At 35.8% G+C, this 16,799-nt stretch overlaps 1 long non-coding RNA gene across 1 annotated transcript; it reads right to left on the reverse strand.

Annotated features, from left to right (window-relative positions):
* Positions 1–15,421: 15,421 nt before the first annotated feature.
* LOC149222309 (uncharacterized) lies at positions 15,422–15,976 on the reverse strand. Its single transcript, XR_016248891.1, has 2 exons — positions 15,617–15,976; positions 15,422–15,508 (listed from the first exon to the last, which is right to left on the reverse strand). It is a non-coding gene; the product is annotated as an uncharacterized LOC149222309 (long non-coding RNA).
* Positions 15,977–16,799: the final 823 nt, after the last annotated feature.

The following is a 16,799-nucleotide window of genomic DNA, read 5'->3' on the forward strand; positions in this document are numbered from 1 at the left end:
ATTCCAATAATCCTTCGAAAAAATTGTCAAATCCTGGTAAAACCTTTGAGGTACATGTTGTTCAGTCTACCACAATAGATAAGGCCTCAAAAGGTAAGAAAAAGGGTAAAGGTAAAGCCAAAACCGATACCTTGAAACAGGATCCACCCAAATCATCTGCTGATGATACTTCTAGACAAAAGCTGAAATATCCTTGCCTCATCTGTGGGGAAGACCATTATACCAAGGATTTTCCCCGATGTACTGAAGTTAACCGCTTATTGGAAGGGACTCCGACTGTTTTCAAAGAATATTTTCCATCTTAGCAGATGCAGTTGATAGACCAACTGTAATCCTCTACCTCCTCTAGTTCCCAAGTTTTTATGATGCAAGGTTCATCGCCTATTTCTATTGCTATTCAAACAAATGGCTATCAACATCCGCAAAAGTAGACAATGGAGAAAGAAGTCACTGATGTACATTCTACTTCTACTCCTTCCAGTTCTAGTCCACTCCATATTGAGCGTCCTAACAATGAGTCCGCAATCTGACCACCTCTCAAAGGTGTACTTCAAAAATCATCTTATAATCCGAATGCTAGAGCTTCATACTATTATAATATTGTTGAAGATTTAGCTCAAGCACCTTTAGTGATGTCTGCTTTAGAATTTCTCCAAATCTGTCCAACGCAGCAGAAATCATTGTTGTCTGTTATAGGCACTATTGATCCTGTCGATTCGAGTTTAATTACCTTTGATCTTCAAAACAACGTTCCTCATCTTCCTCATCAGATTGATTTTTAGATTCAAGTTATCATTAAATGAAAGACGATCATTTTTTACTGATTCAAATGAGTTTTTGTTTTATCTCTTTTTCGAACTCATTAAAAATAAACGAAAAAGGAACCCCCCTGGGGTCATCTTTAAGCTCTTTTCTGACTCTCGAAAACTAAAAATATCACCAAGTATTTGTCATTTCGAACTTGTTAAATTAAATGAATTGACGTCATCTCAGTATACGTTTACCCCTTTTTCGGGCTGAGATTAACTATTTACGAAAAATGTACACCTTGGTCAATATGGTTGAGAGGTTCTCTCGAATATTGTTTTCTACCTTTTCGAGTTCGAGGGACAAATTACAAAAAGGGACATGATGGAGTTTTCTTTTTCGTCTCTTTTTCAAACTCTCTAAATATGAAAAATACACCGAGTTGTTCTTACGTTGAAATCGTTAAAATTTTACGACGAAAGACTTGTCACCATGATGAGATCGAGTTTCTCCTTCCTAGGACTCGTAAAACTTACTAGGATGGATTCATTCAAAGAATGAACTTACATGACAAGCATGTGCTATGGGAAAAATGAAAATGAAACATCCTTTGTATAGGCAGCATGTCGCTCTTGAACATGACACTCTTCTGCTTTCGTGTCGGGTTTGGGATATCCTCACTCAGTCACTTGTCCTCCCGGGTTTGGGTGATCCATTTTTTCCTCTCATTTGACTATTCCATTTTTTCATCATGACCTTTAGTCCTATGTTGAGCCAAATTATTCCACACTCTGGAGTCGTGTCACCGGTGTTAAAGAGAAGTCCTATCTGTATTTATTTACCTATACATTTTCTGACCTAATGTTACAGTCTTGGATCTTATTCATTTTATTCCACTTTATTCCTTGTTTTGTGTCAATGATGGGGGACTCATCATTTCCCTCCTTCGACGGGTCGCTTCCTATCAACTTCAGCTCATTATCTAGGAAGATGACTTAGAAACTCCCTTTCAGTACCTTAGAGCTTGCATGCCTTAATGGCAAGTTCTTCGCATCCGATGACATGTCTTCATCATTGGCCTTAAATTGGATGATTCCACGAGTGTTCGAATTCAGTTTAATTATCACATTCATGGATTGTATTGTTGTACCTTGAGATCCATTGTCATTATTGGTGGTTTCTCTCGTACCTGTTAATAGTCCACATCATTGGTCAGTAATCAGGTGGTTTTCTAACATGTTTGACTTCAACACATTCATTCGTACTTTGATTGGATCAGGATGGAGCGCAAGACCTTGAGTCTTGTCTAATATGACTCAGGTTGCATGGAGTTATATTTTGTTCATGATTGTACACATGTTTCTGCTATACAGATGGTTGTGACCATACCGTGGGACTTTACATTTATGATGATCCTTCTATATCGGATGGTTGCAACCATACCTTGTATCTTAGATTCAAAAATGATCCTTCTCATTTGGATGGCTGCACCCGTACCATGGATCCTTTCATATAGTCCTTATTATCTGGATGGTTGCGTCCATACCATGGATTCATGTTTTGATATCATATATGTATATGTATATGTGTCCTTGATTTTCAGGTCTCTTGATAGTGTTTGTCCTTGTCCTTGCAAAAGCTCGTAAAGCATCTTAGTCATCACTCCTCCTTTTGCCTTCATGCTTTAGGGGGAATCTGTTACACAACATTTTGTCACGCCTCCTGCACTTCCCTGTGACATACCCCGAAGTGCCCTAAACATGACCATCATGCAGTATACGCATTCATGTATGCAGTTTAGGTCCTTCCTAAGACTTTGATTGGAAAATGCCTTGAGCTTCCCCTGAAGGAAATAGCTCTAAAACAATAATTTGAGAATCATCATCCTTATGAGACTAAAAACAACGATGATTGCCTGTTGCACTGTACTTGACCTACAATGGCATCGCTCTATTTAGTTGTATGCCCACGATGATCCCAAAAGGAAATTTTCCCAAAGAGGATGAGAAGATTCGTGATCTAGAAGCTTCCATAGCGGTGAGCTGGAGGTTGTTCGGCATAAATGAGATCAAAAAATGCAGTCGTAGAGCCATCAGTTGGAGTCTAATCAAAAGAAGCCAAAGAGCAAATGGAGGTCAAAAAAATGTAGTCGTAGAGCCATCAGTTGGAGTTTAATCAAAGGAAGCCAAAGAGTTAGCTCAAAGGAGAATCCTATTTAGAACCATCATACATGGATAAAAGTTATCCCAAATAAAAATGTAATACTTACAAGTGATCACAATTAACAAGCTCCTTCAGCTCGACAGGAAATTCTCCACCGATGGTATTATTGGAAAAATCGAATAAGTAGGGACTCATAAGAGTACTCAAAGATGGAGGAATACTTCCTGATAAATCATTTGAATTCATGTCCTTACCAAAATCAACAACAATTCACGATGTCACAAAGTGTACTTGTTCATAAAAGCAAGGGTTTTTTGGGAGTATTTTCGTAGAGAGTAACCCGTCTCTATAGTTTACCCAGCTCCTTCAAAATTCTCCTAGAAAACCTACAACCTGTCAATATTCTAAGATGAACTAAAAATTAGTCCATTATAAATTATTCAAACAAAAATACCAACGATTGAATTACAGGGTTCAAAATGCTTACAACATGTGAAGGTATTTCAAATCTCCCAAAGTACTTGGAATCAGTCCTCTCAAGCCTGGATTGTATGATAGATCCCTGCAATGATGACTTCGTTCAGTCAATCTACTTATTATACCCTCTTATTTACCATGCAAACCCAAGAGGGTTTTTGTTAATATTATTGTAGTTTCATCTAAAGAAGGATAAATTTTACACAGTGCATTGACTGCATTAAAAAGAAATATTATTGCACCCAAGTAAACAAATCTCCGATATACATGGGGGAGTTCATATAAATGAGCTCTACTTCACAACCTCAATATTCATTGGATAAATGGGTTTGGATGGTATCAACTTTGTGGTACCCTTGTGATTGCTTCATCAATCAAATTACAAAACTTGTAGTGTTGAAAGACGCTCAATTTCAATAGGCAGTTTTCCATTAAGATTCATTGAATATAGGGTCCTGTAAAATTTTATACATGGAAAGATTTAATCAGAAGAAACTCCCAACATTTTCTATAGAGCTCAAGCAAATTCCATGAACATCATGGATAATCATTTAGAATATGAGATGTTGTCATGATTTGAAACCAAGAAGCACAAAATACTTACAAATAAGTTATTCAGTTACCGATGCAAGAAACACCATCCCATTTTAAACCACACAGATCTCGGCCTTTCCATGTAGACAGTCTATTTCCCAATTGATTTTGTATCGACAACAGTGTTTCCACCGAACACATTGAAATGCATAATTTCCCACTTACATCAACATTAATGTTGTTAAAATTTTTCATAAATAAATCTACTTTTTAGGTGCTCATTAGCCAATATCGATAGAGCTCACCATCATCAGTGTGTGTAAATCTTGCAATAAACACAAAAGAAGAACACAAAGGCATGACACGGAGGAGAAAAAAATATGCAAAGAGACGAAACATGGCTAACACAGATAACAGTGAAACAAAACATGAAACATAAACTCATCAGATATCATGTATATGTTTTGAGCTTTATGTCATGTGATAATATGTTGGGGTTAATGTCCACATCTTTCCAACGAACACCATTTTTCATTGTATGGGAAATATGATGGTGGGATTGTTATAGCACCATTTACCACTCTTGGTAGATCTTATGCTTTGGTTATGGCCTAGGGCAACCTTTCCTTCTCAAACTTGGTCCAAAATCTAAAAAACAATGTTTTATTTCCTATACGCTACTTTGCCCTGTGTTAAAAGCGTGTACACGCTGGTTAGTATATACCCAACCTACGTATATGTGTTAAAACACTTAAAAATAATAAATATCCTTACTTTTGGGTGGAGTTTACAGGTTTTAGCTATTAGTCACCTACTATAGCCCGTGGCCCAACTGTCTCCCAACTAAAAAAACTAATTTGGATAAGTATAAATAAACCTCCATGGGAAGGCCTAAGGGGAGAAGAGATGAGATATTGATATTATAGTTGATTGATCCCTGATCAATTTTGATGAAATCCTTGTGCCTCCTGCACTTCCCAAGCTTAGGAAACTCTTGTTTCCTATTTTGAGATATCCTTCATCCCTCTTGCGATATCCTTGTGTATGTTGAAGGAGGAAGATTGCTGAGGTCGGGACAGGACGGACCCGGAGGACGGTTTCTCTTGGAGCTGGAGGAAGACTCAGGTTGTAGTTTCCAACCTTTCTTGTAGCTTACATCAATAAAGAAATGGTGTTATGTTCCTAATATTTATCGTGTTTATGCATTGATCCATGTTGTGATTTGTTTATAAATATTATATTAACGTGTAATTGTTCATTCGCTTATATGATTTAACGTATATATCATGAATATGCTTTATGTTACTATTGTTGTATATGATTTGCTTGGATAACTTATAGGTTTTAAAGGCATCGAAAGAAGTAGAGGGTTTGAACCCTACGGGATCTACCCAAACGTAGGACCTCCGGGTAAGGTCACTTCTTCCCAGTTCAATAGTATAAGCATTTAAATTGTTTTTCTGTGCATTTCTTGATGTTGTTTGCCCTCCGCTTTGTTGGGGTTTTCAACCCAATACCCTAGGGTGTTCCCACCCACAACAGGGATGGTTTTTCGTGATGATGGCTCCCTCTCGGTGTAGTTTATTGTTGTAAAGTCTTGATTAGACTCCTTAATGGTAGACACTAGAGTTTTTCTCACTACAAGTTTCGTGCCAAACTTACTATTAGAAAGAACACTTAATGTTGTAGGTTTGTAGGCATCTATATTATTTTCTTTGACAAATGGTTTAAGATGGTTTAAGAGGCAATCTTAGTTTCCATCTAAGTGTTGGAAGTGAGTTACATCATCCAACACAAACAATTTTAATAACTTCATAGTTATAATCATGGATACATTACTGGAGTTCAATTATTTATTTGTACATTAATAAAAGAATGTATCTTACTCACTGTAAATTTCAATACAGCCCCCATTTGACCAACTCTAATTTTAACTGGTCCTCCCTAATTATCTATATCCAAACTTTCTGCCTAGATTCCAGGAAGAAAGAGTTTACATAGTGGATATTGTTTTGCCTCTAAAAATCCCCTAGCCATGATCTCATGTTTGCCTCTATGGATTCCCTCACCCATATCTAAATCAGCTTGAGAGGAACAAACATATATGGATTTATATATACATACGAATAGGAGGTAGATTGGTTCTAAATGTTCTCTAGTGATTTCTAGCATACTAAATTTTTATTTTATGTATGCATGTATAGTAATGATCCACAAGATGAGAAAGTTACACTTTAAAAGAAATTATCCATGGAACAAGGCACTCATTGGCAGCGTATGGCTTAGTGAGAAAGGCTCTCAACTCAAAAGTCATAGGGCCATTGGGTTGAAAAATTCTTCATCACTTCTTATTGACCCACTAGCAAGGGAAGCATCAAGATCAATTTCAAAAGAAGACTATGGTAGTATATTCTATAGAGAAAATATATTAATTGAATTTCACTTAAGTTGTCAATAAACACCCTTTCAACAAAGCAACTAGTGTTGTAAGTGCTAAGATATATACTATATGATTTGAAGTAATTCTAGAACATATATATCCTAGTTTATACAAGATTAATTTCTTTGTTCTGGGGTGCATAATGTTTACCTTTCTTATGGACTATGAAAAGCATGTTGAAGGCACCTTATTTTGGAAAGTGCTCACATTAATCGTCCACATTATTGGGTATCACTTAAGCTAGGAAATGCGCAATGAAAAATGACCTATACATTGCCATGGATATTTCACTAGAATAATTCATCACAACGGATCTTGTATTATGCTAAAATATTTTACTATGTAGGTTTACTTCTTTCAATAGATTTATTATTACTAGCTTATTGCTCAAATTTTTAAAAGATGATATATTTTGAAAGAAGATATATTATCCTAAAATTGTGGCGAATACATAACCAAGTGATGATTAATATGGAGAAACAATGAGATTTTGGTAGATCCTAAGGGTTGGGTCAATAGGTATTATGACCATCATGTAGGCTCAATAAAGTATCATTCAATGACAATATACATTGACTTTAAACAAAAGTACCCACACTTTTCCCATTTAAAGTATTAATGTATTAACATGAGGCTTATGCATCACTTGTGAAGCTACCAACAACATGGAGATGACACCTTGGATGAATAGATGATTAATGAGCTACCTCCTAGCTTTCATGATGAGGATTCATCTACAGTTTTTAGGGATCTTTGCCTTCTATAGAAAAAATGGAATGGAGGCATGAAATTTGCAATTGAAACTACAAACTTATTTGTGCTTAATGTCAAGCAAGCAAACCTAATGTCAATGTCACTGCTAAGATAACAATAACATAGGTTATTGGAGAAACATTTTTTTGAGATGACACAAATTAAAACAACAAAAGGAGAGGATACAAAATTTCATGAATCAAGACTCTTAGTATAAAGTTTTCAAACATAATGTGACTGAATTTGTCCTTTACTTTCACAATTGTGAGGAACCAATTGTGTCACTTACCATTGACTTCTTAAATGATATTCTCATAAACAATGATTATGATGGCAATATCATCATGGTCAAATAACAATTAGAAGGGGGAATTTCATAAGTGGCGGGAAAGATTCAAGATTTAGATGACATCATCACATGGTAAGAGCAATACAATTTTATCCCAACCAATGTACACTCTTTTCTACAAAGTGAAATATATTGGTTTTCTGCCAACATTTATTAAACCAAATTTATGAAATGCATTTGAAGACATTGAGTCACTATGGAAAGAAAATTATGGGCACTTAGTTGAGGCTATGGAAATGATTGAGTTAGATAAAATACAATGGTCTAAAGAGACAACAAATAGTATCATTATGTTATAGTTTGGACATTTTACACGAGCGAAATAAGGATAAGAAGCAACAAATAACTAAATTAACAATATCATATAACAAATGATGAGGGAGTTCTTGTATATTCTAATGGTAGACTCCCTCAGCAGGAAGCTTACTGCAAAAATGAATTCTGGTGACCTCCCCGGAATTCGCACTTCCAATGCCCAAAAGCCTATAAACCATGCCCTTTTTGTAGATGACTCCCTCCTTCTTGGTGGTGCCTCTATGAGAATAGCTAAATCTTTCGACTATTTCCTAAAAATCTATTGCAAAGCCTCAGGAGCTATGATAAATGATAGAAAGAGCTCAATCTACGGATGGAATGTGGATCAAGGCAATTTGAATAGTATAGCCTAGATCCTTGGCTTCGAGGGCTATGCCCATTGGGACAACATCAAATATCTTGGCCTGCCACTCACCTCCGAGGTTAATAACAGAACTCTGTGGCAAGGTATTATCAACAAGATCAAATCCAAGATCGCCTCTTCAGGAGGGTTCTGGCTCACAAAGGGAGGAATTTTTTTTTTTAATAAAATCTGTGCTTTATGCCCTTCCTATCTACCAAGCCTCTTTTCTTCTTGCTCCTAAGCACATCATGGATCAAATCTCCTACCTTCTGCGAAACTTTATTTGGCAAGGAGGCAAAGGCAATCAAAGAAAAATGCACTTGGCAAACTGGGATCTAGTAAAACGCCCAATAGCGGATGGAGGAATCCAGATAAGAGACCCTGCAATCTCTAATCTCGCTCTCGGCTGCAAGCTTCTCTAGAAAATATATTCCGACCCTGCTCATCCAGCCAGTGATACGCTCAGGAAAAAATATGCGCAGGGGGTCTCTCTCAGGAAACTATCTGTTGACAACACCTCCCTTGGAATGTTAACCTGGAATTTATGCAGAAACAACATCAGTCGCTTTAAGTCTCACCTCTATTGTATTCCAGGCAATGGAAAAAAATATTACTTGTGGGAAGATCGTATAATGAATAACGCACCCCTTAAATCCCATGATGAACTTTGTGACCTCCGATGTTGGCTTCTAGATGCAGGGTATCACAAGCTATTTGACATAATAGAGTGGGATCACAAAGGGAATTGGCAGGATTGGAGCTTCCCACTCGTATTGGAGCATCTCCTTCCACAGCTAGCAGCGCTGAAATCACTCCTCTCCAATGCTCTACCCATCCATCGTGACAATCCAGATAGTTGGGGCTGGGGAGATACCGACACTTATACCACTACAGCAGGTTATATCGCTCTGCAGCCAAAAAAAGATAAAATACGTTCTCCCAGCATTTGGAAACAGGTTTTGCATTCTACAAGACTTCCGAAAGTCAATTTTTTTTTCTAGATCCTCATGCACAACAAATAGTTGATAGGTGACAATCTGCTAAAAAGAAACATTGTTGGACCTCATCGATGCATCATGTGCAGAAATGCTAGAGAAACAACCCCTCATCTGTTCATAGACTGTGTTTTTGCCAAGGAAGTCCAGAAAATAACGCTCCTTGATTTGCAATTTAATCTGCCCTAGCAATGCACTGTAGCTGATCTTTACTCCACATGGTTCCAAAATTATCCTCGTCCCATTCCCAACAACTCTTTGTGGTATCACATTTGGCTTTCAATCCCTAAATTCGTGTGTTGGGAAATCTGGCTCGCCCGGAACAACTTGAAATTCAATAATACTCCTTGCTTCCCTACAAAAATAGCTGCTAAAGCTAAAGCTCTTCTCCTAGAATCTGTTCTTCAGCATTCGCAAAAATCAAATTCTTCTCTCCTCCCTTCTGAAAAGAGCTAGTTGAATCATCTTAGCCCTCTCCCCAAAGGCAAATCTCTGATCCTCCCCCTTCCCAACCCTCACTGGAGATTAAGAGATCCAGAAGCCAGCTTCCAACTTTGGTGGAGGAATCATCTCAAAACTACTATTTTCTTCGACGAAGCCTCCAAGGGAAACCCTGAAGCAGCGGGCGTTGGTGGAGTCATCTACTCCCTAGACAACACTAGAAAAGATTGCTTCAGCTGGGGGCTTGGTCATCGTACAAATAACCAGGCAGAACTTCTTGGCCTCACAAAAGCCTGCCAAATTGTTTGGGAAAGAGGCATCAAAGATTGTCAAGCATTTGGAGACTCAGAAATCCTCATCAAGAAGATCAATATGCAGGACCAGTTCAACAACGCCACACTCAACAAGTCTCTGAAAAGGCTAATGACCATACTGAAGGACTTTGAATCCTTTCAAATTTTCCACATTCTCAGAAGCTCGAATAGTGAAGCGGATATAATGGCAAACAAAGGCTGCCTTCTTGCATCGGGCGAACTCAACATCAATGACAATAGTATTATTCAAGCAAGTGTTCCTTAACCTGAGAAACAGAGTACATCAAGATGTATTAAGATGTAAGATATTGCAGTGTAACAAGGTTGATTAGGCTCCGGCCCAACCAAATCATAAATAAAACATACCCGTTTCAGTTAAAAAAAAAAACAAATGATGAGGGAGTTTATTAATGTTCCCCTTACTACTAAAGCCTTTATATTAAGCTTTCCTCATAAAATTATACCAATTTCTAATGAACAAAACCTATTATCCATTGCATTGTGAATTAAGGTGATATGAGATTACTTTGTTATGAAATGTTTGATTTAAATCATTTACTTATAAAGGTTCCAGAATTTTAATGAAGAGCATTTTCATAAATCCTTTGGAATGAAGTGTCGTGCATTACTTGGAATCTCCCTTAAACATAACATATGATAAAAAAGAACACCAGTAAAGAAACAAAATTGCATAAATTTTTTACTTCTTTCTTCTATGCTATTGTTTCTTATGCCATTGCCTTACAACTTTCCTTTGCAACATGTGGTGCAAATGCTAGTTATTCTCTCAATTACTTTATCTCTTTCTACATGAAGTAGTTCATATAAATCAAGAGGCCTCTATAGCCCAATATGGCAACAATGTTGTAAAAAATTGTGTAATGCATTATGTAATGTAATGTAATGTTATGTTGACTCAGTTAAATTATTAAAATTAAAATTAAATGTTTAGCTCATAGACCAGTTAAGATAAGTTTGAGTTAATCATTTGATGGGCTTACCAATAGTGGTTTACAGGCCCATGGTATTTTTCCGAGGTATTTGTTATGATGAAGCCTAATCTCTTAGTAGATCTGGAGTTAAGATGGATCTAAGTTGATTTAATTTAACCTTTTAAATAGACTATATTCCACATGAATACAGTGGGTTCTCAATACCATGGGCCATTTTTGTTTTATTACTATTTTATTTTTATAGGGTTTCTTTTTACCAAGTTAAAATGTTTACATTACATTATATTAATATTTTTATTTTTATTTTAATGTAATTTGACTTAGTCAAAATGTTAAACATCAAGAGCACCTGTGGACACAATAACTATAAATATAATTATTTATTTTGTTTTATTTTTATTTTCAGTATTATATAATTTGACAAAGTTAAATTTTTTTATGGTACATCACAATATCTCCCTCGTACTTTTTTTCAGATTTAATTTACAAAATGTCATAAAATAAAAATAAAATAAAATATTTTGATTTTGAAATCACTTTGGCTTTTTGGGGATATCGATTATAAACCATGGTATTGGCCCATAGTATCCTAACAAAGTTTATTTATAAGTTGATAATATCCATGGTAAAATAGGGTGAATATCTACGATTATAAATCTTGTTATATCATAAGTTTATTCTAAGCATTAATTTTTTATGTGCTTATTAATTAAATTTAAATATTGTTACACAACTATATCTCACTCGTACCTTTTTTTCTTTTAAATTAAATTTAAAAATTATTATAAAATTAAATATTTAAAAGATTTTTGATGTACAATCTTTTTTACATTACATCTAACTCATCTCCTCCTATACCAAGGTGTAGAAGGTTTGTGGGCTCAATGAGTTATGAGAAATATCTTGAAGATGAACCACACTCGCTAGTTCGAAAAGCCTCATAAAAATATATCCTATGTGATTTTTTCCGAAAAATATTGTTAATAAAATATTTTTTTGTTATAATATCAACAACAAACTAAGTGAACACAATTAAAAATGATTTTATAGATAATTTATAACTTAATAAAACAAACCAAATATATGGATTTTTTTAATAATATTAAAAAAAAAACAACAACAACATTTTTCTTAATCTAATTTGTAAAATAAATCCCATTGAATAATAGCCAGTAAAAAAAACAAAAACACAAAAAATCTATATCAACATTAACCAAATTTCAATTCACAACTTTCTACACCCTCCCTCAAAGTCAAAAATGACATCTACAAAGTGGAAGTTATGTTTGTCGATAAATTCAAAAATGAGTTTGAAATAATAATTCTACCCAATACCATAAATGCAACTTTAGAATATATATACTCTAAATGATGTGACGGCATATATTAGGCAACACAAAAACAGTTGCAATACAAAAATTCATAAAACACGTCTACCCTGTTTTAAAAACAATTGCAATCCTAAAATTCCTAAAACACTTCTACCAACATTTTAAAGATAACTTTCCTTTTACATTTGCTCCTCACAGAAATACAAATGGACAAATAGTAAGGCAATGAGCACATGGTCCTTTGATATGCCTCTGAGTGCCCATCAATACATATAAATCAGATCAATCTCATATGACGAACCAAAATCAAAGCTTGCCTTTCTGTGAGATGGAAAACCATCAAACTTCTTCAAGTACCACGCTCTGGTTGATAAGCTTCAATTCAATAGATATCAAAAATTCATCGTTACTGTGCAAATGTCAGATGGCAGAAACAATTAAAGGTGTAGTAAATATTCTATAGCATAGTAAATATTGGTTGCTGCGATGTGTAGCGTGGAAAATGCGTGTTGGAAGGGAGATGGGACATAAATATAGTTGCGGAATAATATAAAAGAATTCCAACGACTTTTGTTAAATTAAACTCGAACGAGTTCATCATGAGGACGCGACGTGAATATCAGCATTGTATAATAGAAAATCGTTTCTTGTAGTTGACAGAGAGCTGTGCAGTTGCATCATTGCAGTCCTGGTTAGTTATGACAAGTTACGGAGAATGTGCTAACTTGAGGGCCTGGGACGTGAAATGAATATAGATGCTAATGGATGGAGAAGCTTAATTGTGCTCATCGCCTAACAATACAGGGCTCGGCCGAAGGTTAATTGTGGTCATCGCCCAACAATACAGGTCTCGGCCTCATGGCTGCGGGGTTTACAGAGAGATCCCTCAGTCATTTCTCTGCACTCAACAACCTTCCATTTCAGGGGCTCAATTTAATGATGCCAAAGCTATGCCCAAAGACCTTTTGGGTTGCCAAATTAATATATGTGCATAGGGCTGGTATATTTTTATTATTATTATTATTATTATTATTACATTAACAAGTCCGCGTTGCACACGGCAGGCATACCTGCCGAAAATAGTTTGTATATTAACTTGGATTGAAATAATAAGCGCAGTCGATTGACCAAGTTCAAAAGAAGCGTAGGACACATGACTAACAAAGTATTAGTTTCCAGTTTGACCATACATTGCTAGTCTTCTGCTCGGCTGCTTCTTAGACTGGAACTTCATTAGTCCAGTCAATAAATCCAACGAGAAGCGTAACTGTATCTACCTAGTCAAGAGGCGAAATTGTTTCCACAACAGGGCTCTCTCTATGAACTGACGCTCTATAACAGCTAGGGACAAGCATTCAGCCCGCCATTGCGAGACACCCAGACATCCAGCAACATGCAAAACACACAACCACTACGTGTGCCCGTCTGCCCACTTGTTCGCACAAGACATTAATAAAGGTCTGTCGGCATGCACACATGAAAAAACACACCACAGCATGGGCCCCTCTGCTAACCACTTGTCCATACCAGCATACTATCTTCATTACATGTTCACTGGGCTCCCAAGGTTTGATAATTCACTGTTAGGTTTGATAATTCAAGTTTCCAATATACCAAGGTTGCTAACTCTGTTCAGAACTATAGTTATACATCTCTATTCTTGCCAACTCTAGGATATAATGTAGTTAACCAACGTTGTATCAATTCTTCGCAGCAAATAACGAAATAAATAACAAAGTTCATTTTTATGTAAAGAATATGATATGCAGTGTCATAAACATTGCGTTCATTCTTATGTTGAGAATGAGAAACCTTGATACCAGTGCATATGACATATTGTTAAGCTGGTCTGTGTTATTAAGTTGCCCATATCTCACTTCGAATATCTAGTTTTTTATAATTGGTATAACCGGAACTCTAATACAAAATTCAGTTTTGTATAATTGGTATAACTGGAACTCTAATACATAATTTTGGTTGCATATAAGCATGAATTCTTTAGGACCCTTTTTATTTAACCATGTTTAAATTTACCACATACTGTTCTAGTACAAAATTTAGTTTTGTATAATTGGTATAACTACAACTCTAATACTAATATAGAATTTAGGTTGCATATAAGCATGAATTCTTCAAGACCCTTTTTATTTAACCATGTTTAAATTTACCACATACTATTCTGGTACAAAATTTAGTTTTGTATAATTGGTATAACTGGAACTCTAATACTAATACATAATTTAGGCTGCATATAAGCATGAATTCTTCATGACCCTTTTTATTTAACAATGTTTAAATTTACTAGAAAACAGTGTTTGTTTGTCAAATGGAGACCATGTTGATAATGCATTTACCAGAAAACAGTATATGTCTGCCAAATGGAGACCATGTTGATAATGCATTTACATGTATTTAATATGAGATGAATTGTAAAAAATAGGGAAAAAAAACCAAAAACGTGGAAGCCTGGAAGCCTGCACTCCTTTCCCAGAGTTGTAGAAAAATGACTGCAAGGGGACAATCCAAAGAGAAATCACCTTTCTCTTCAATCGATCATTTCCAAATACATCTTGGATATACATTCATTCATAACAATATACAAATTCAAGCAACCTTCACTTTGGTTCCCACCATTGTCAATCTTCATCGATCCAATCACCATAGATTCTGCTAATTTTTTAAGGTAATGTATTCACCCTTATCTCTCTTCTATGGTTCCCATGTATTAGTTACAATGAGAACTTTTCCTAATCGGTTTCGAAAGGAAAACTCATTCCACTAATAGTTACATTCGACCAATGAGTAATCCATCGATGTTGATCCATCTGTTGAGCGTAGTTCTTCCTTCTATTATTCCAAAGTACTCTATTAATGCCCCCCTCCCTACCAGATAGAGAGGTACTACTGGAATCAATGGATAGGAACCCACCTCGGTGAAACTATAGTCACCCCACTAATTTCTTACTCAAGGAATGGAAACAATTTATCAATTTTGCGGATTTGTAATGAATTATCGAAGGACTTATAAAAGGTAAAAAATACCATATGGGTAAAAAAGGAGGCCATTTCGATGTTGCTAAACCCTTCTTAGTTTGTTGTGCCTGAATTGGGCTGATGTTGATTTCCATCAGATTTTTAAGGGGTCCCATAAAAACATTCTTGGCTCTGAATTTATCCACATTTTTTTCAAAATCCGCATTCTAGGTTTGGGAGGACTCCCTCCCTATTTAAATACAGATTGAGATTTCAAGTTACAGCTTAAGATTTCAAGTTAGAAATGTTGTGTTTCTAATCTGATGTTGCAAAGTCTCCATTCTTTAAACCCTCGACGCTCTCCGCAAGTTTCCTAAGCTCTGTACAAAAATACACCAGCTAGAAAGGTATAAAGATATATACCATGGATTATTTATTTCAACTTTCATGTAATTCATGAAAAAATAAGGTGAAAAGGGAAAGCTTACCGTGAGGATAACGAAAATTGTCTCCGTTCGAGTAGGTGCCCGTTGCCTCCGACTCATAACAGACGAACGGATTCTTATAAATCGGTCTCTGCAAAACCCCCTCGCTGTTGCCACTCGTTGTGGCGACATTTATCATGTCGTTGTCCCTCGACACTGAATCGTTTCCACGGAGTCTCTTTGAATTTCCTGCTCATCTCAGGCACCAATTCGCTGAAAATTTGCGAGAGGCTGCCTCAGTTCTTCTCTTCTATGGATGAATCTACGGGATTTGAAATGTCACTTGCCTACCCTAAACTTGAATCACATCTGAGTTTTGTGGAAAACTCCAGGGCGTCTTTCTGCAGCAGAACCACCATGGATGATATATGTCCTTTGGCCCTCGAATTCATTGTCCTTCTGCAAGAAACTGCATCTACTCGCCTTTATCATGCTCTAGCCACGGGTCGTTGGCCGGACAACGTGCCAACTGCCACATGCCAACAGTCACATACAAATGTAGGGGTGCATGGAAGCACACCATCATGTGGCAAAGCATACCAAATAATGTCGAAAATCATAACAAATAGATGTGGAAAGTAGTTAACATAAAATGTTATGTTTTAATGTTGGCTTTAAAGCTAGCATTAATCAGATTTGGGGTCGAATTTTGATATATGTTTTGATCTATTTCCTAAGTTTACGTCAAAAAATAAAGATCAATGGTAATAAGACTCTGAACTGTACGAATGGAATTGTCAATATCCAATGGGTTAAAAATTTATTTAACATGATATAAATCGAAAAAACTTTATATTAAGCTTCCTTTTTTGGTTCAAACTAATGCTAGCAGCAACGATATCGATCGCTACAAATTGTTTTAAAATATTATTAAAATATAAAGTTATTTAGAACTTTGGTTGGTTTTTAAAAGCTTTGGATAAACGTAAAACTTTAGATAAACACAAACCAATAAACTTCGCTTTTAAAAACATTGGATAAAGGCAAAACTTAAGTTCAGCGTCTGCAATTATACTCCAAAAACTTTGGATAAAGGCAAAACTTCGGTTAAAAGCAAGTTCGACGTCGGCAATAAGACCCCAAAGCTGAATGGCCAATGAAAACCATCGAAAAATATTTAAATGATTTAAAAAATTCACTTTTTGCGTAAAACTTTGGTTAAAGTATTGAATAGCGGTTGATATTT

Source organism: Pinus tabuliformis, chromosome Q (genome assembly GCF_031772625.1).
Source record: "Pinus tabuliformis cultivar Carrire ecotype Pingquan chromosome Q, CPIR1, whole genome shotgun sequence".
NCBI classification, from domain to species: Eukaryota; Viridiplantae; Streptophyta; class Pinopsida; order Pinales; family Pinaceae; genus Pinus; species Pinus tabuliformis.